The sequence below is a fragment of the Macaca fascicularis genome, chromosome 5, assembly GCF_037993035.2.
Source record: "Macaca fascicularis isolate 582-1 chromosome 5, T2T-MFA8v1.1".
Taxonomy (NCBI): Eukaryota; Metazoa; Chordata; class Mammalia; order Primates; family Cercopithecidae; genus Macaca; species Macaca fascicularis.
Window position 1 is genome coordinate 193,037,841 of NC_088379.1, and position 3,979 is coordinate 193,041,819.

Genomic DNA, 3,979 nt, shown 5'->3' on the forward strand with positions numbered 1-3,979 from the left:
CCCTTCTAGTGAATAACAGCTATTTCAAATATTATACTTATTGCAAAGTATAATTTTGTGTTACCTAATGTCATAAAATACAGAAACATTTGACTAAGCCTGTCAGCCAACTAAAAAAAATAAATCTAGTGTTTTCATTATGTACAATGGAGTTTAAAATTAAATATATAATGAGAATAAAAATCTAACTTCACAGTTTGCTGAACTTTTAACCAACTCTTTTTGGGTAATTTGGATATAGACTAGCTCCTCATTATTAAATTCATTCAAAATAAAAATTAATTAAAAGTTATAAGATTTATTTATTCATTTAACTGGTATACGTGTATGCCCATGATTGCCAAGCAGTCGACTAGGTGCTGGGTATTACGCGATGGTCAATAAACAGGCAAAGTTGTAATTTCCTCTGTGGAAATCAGTCTAATGTGGTGTATTTACCTACCATAATTAACTAGTGGAGTGTATACATCTGTTTTGTTTTCCTTGTTTTTATATAGAACAAAAGGAAAAATACATCATCATGGTAAAGAGCAAGTCTTTCTTCTCTCTTTCCCCATCTTTAGAGGATTCCAGAAAAGTGATGAGGAATTAATTGAGGGAAACACAGCATCATCGCAGGAAACAGGTGAATACAGCCCATCCTGTGTGGGAAGGAAACATGATAGCCATCGTATGGGTGGCAGAACCTACAAGGGATATTTCCCTGTTGATTTACTTACTACAGGCAAGAATCCAAAATGCAGAAATGGAAAATTTTACTGGGCATTGATGACTCAGAAGAGTTCATTGTAGTTAACAGAAGTAAAGCCAGAAATAATCGTAGATCATCTATTGAATAGATGGGAAAACTTGAAATAAAAATCATAACACTAGAAACCCTTTACTCAACCTCCAGCAATCTGATTTATTGAATCAAAGCTTTCATTTGCTCGAGATATGAAACATACTGATCTCAACACACTGACCAGGGTCTACACAGTCTTTTACGCCTGTGGCTCCTAGAACACGTCCTCTCTAAGACTCCCATATCCTTCTATTCCTGCCTGGTGACAATGCTTAATAAGAATGGTTGTTCCCAAACTGATTTACATTGGTTATATTTCATAATTACAAAATGTTATTAAATATTATGCAAGTAGGCTGGGCGTGGTGGCTCACGCCTGTAATCCCAGCACTTTGGGAGGTCAAGGTGGGTGGATCACTTGAGGTCAGGAGTTTGAGACCAGCCTGACCAACATGGCAAAACCCCGTCTCCACTAAAAATACAGAAATTAGCCAGATGTCGTGGTGGGCACCTGTAATCCCAACTGCTTAGTAGGCTGAGGCAGGAGAATCACTTGAACCCAGGAGGCGGAGTTTATAGTGAGCCGAGATTGTGCTACTGCACTCCAGCCTGGGGGACAGAGTGAGACCCTGTCTCAAAAAAATATATAAATAAATAAACAAGTAATAAAATGAGTGTGAAAAAGAAAGTTGTTTCTATACCAGCTAAGTAAAATGCATTGGAAATATTTGATGAAGCACGTAGGTAAGAAAATAATGAGTCGTGTAGAAGGCACATGTTACGAAGGAGGGTCAAACCCCAGATGGGTTCTGCATTCACATTGCTTCTCAAGTGGCTCCTTTTCAAAGGAAGCTAAAGTTGAATTCATAGATCAAGAATGATGATTTTAGTTTAGGTCAGAAAAATAATACCTATTGCCAGTCAGAATCACATATGCAGAAGGCCTCAGCCCTGTGGCAAATGTTTGGCAAATGAATGCAAATTTATTTGTTTTGAGTTAAAATAACATGTTTAGGAAATGTAGATACATATTTTTAAAATAATCAATTCATTTAACCACAGATCTTGATAGTTTCAAATAAAACTATTTCTCATATTTACATAAATAATTGAGACAGTCTGAATTCTTATAACTTAAATGGTAAAGGAAGTAAATAGATTAGAAATGTGTGAACAAATGAATGGGTGTAATGAGTAAATGTTTCTATTCTAAATTTCAAACTTTGGCAGGGTATGGGGGTTCATGCCTGTAATCCCAGCACTTTGGGTAGCTGAGGTGGGCAGACCACCTGAGGTCGGGAGTTCGAAACCAACCTAGCCAACATGGTGAAACTCTGTCTCTACTAAAAATACACAAATTAGCTGGGTGTGGTGGCACACACCTGTAATCCCAGCTACTCAGGAGGCTGAGGAAGGAGAATTGCTTGAACCCAGGAGGTGGAGCTTGCAGTGAGCTGAGATCATGCCACTGCACTCCAGTCTGGGCGACAGAGTGAGACTCTGTCTCAAAAATAAATAAATAGATAAATAAATACATAAATAAATAAATAAAGTTAATTTCAAATACGAATTTTAAATTGTTATTTTCTATAGGGACAATATTAAAAAAATGCATTGCTTCTGGTATGGTTGATCGAAATTTGAATTTCAAAAAGAATTGTTTTTGAGACATTCTAAAAAAAATAATTTTGCATTAGCTTTCTTAAAGAGGACCTCCAAAATTGTACAGCCTGGGCTGAAGTTCACTGTTGCAGTCATGACTTAATTACAACTTGATCTCCTGGACTCAAGTCATCCTCCCACCTCAGCCTTCTGAGTAGCTGGGACTATAGGCATGTGCCACCATGCCTGTTTAGTCTTTTTATTTTTTGTAAAGATGACATCTCACTATGTTGTCCAGGCTGGTGTTGACCTCTTGGGCTCAAACAATCCTTCCACCTCGATCTCCTAAAATGCTGGAACAACAGGAGTGAACCATTGTGCCCAGCCTAGAAATAATTCTTTTAGTTTCTTAACTCTTTATTGGTAATGTGAAATTTTTAGGATTGTTGTCAAAGTTTGGGAAACCTCTATCAAGCTGCTTTTGCATAAGAACTATAAGATTCGGCCGGAACATTTTCGCAGGGTTAGTGACAATTCTACACGTCTCGTCGTATGAGACAGGCGACGATGTGTGACCTGAAACGCTGGGGTCTGAAAAGCACGTGAGTGCTCCCGGAGTCGCGCAGCTACGCCTGCTGATTGTAGCATTGTCATAGTGCTTCACAGTTGCAAGAATTCAGGAAATTATGCTTCACCTGATTCCTTTACAAGAAGAAATCGTAAATGTTTTTATATTGATTATAGTTGGCTTTTTTTTTTTCCCCCTGAGATAGTGTCTCTGTCTGTTGCCCAGGCCGGAGTGCAGTGGTGCAATCTCAGCTCACTGCAGCCTCCGCCTCCCGAGTTCCAGTGACTCTCCTGCCTCAGCCTCCCGCATAGCTGGGATTACAGGCATATGCCACCACACTCAGCTAATTTTTAAATTTTTAGTAGGGATGGGGTTTCACCATGTTGACCAGGCTAGTCTTGAACTCCTGAATCCAGGTGATCTGCCTGCCTCAGCCTCCCAAAGTGCTAGGATTACAGGCGTGAGCCACCGCGCCAGGCCTATAGGTGACTTTTGGAAGTTGCTTATGCAATAGATGGTCCTGAAGCTTAAGTTTGATTAGATTCACAGCTGACCTGGCCGGAAGAACCAATCATTCAGATAGGTGAGGGAAGGAACTGGGTCCAGAGGAATAACAGCCAAAGAAACTTCATGTTTTCACAGTGAAATATTCACTCATGCTGTGGGCCCCAGTGTCTATATTCTGCGTTGCTGTTGATGGCCACTACTGCACTCCTTTCTACTGTGTGTTCTCAGGTGTCATTGTTTATTGATGTTTTCATTTTTATCATAACCATAAGACTACTTTAAGTTACACAGTGCTTTTGAATTTTGAGGAATGTACACACACACACACATGCACATGATCTCATTAGTTTTTGCTTTTTTGTTACATCCCCATCAGGCAAGTGGAGTAAGCAGGGTTGACTCACCCAGGGTCACCTGCTTTAACCAGAACATTGCAATACCACATATTCAGAGTTTGCTCCAGGCTGTACCAAGTTCTTTTCTGTATCGTATTTATGACATTATGATATTTGAACGCA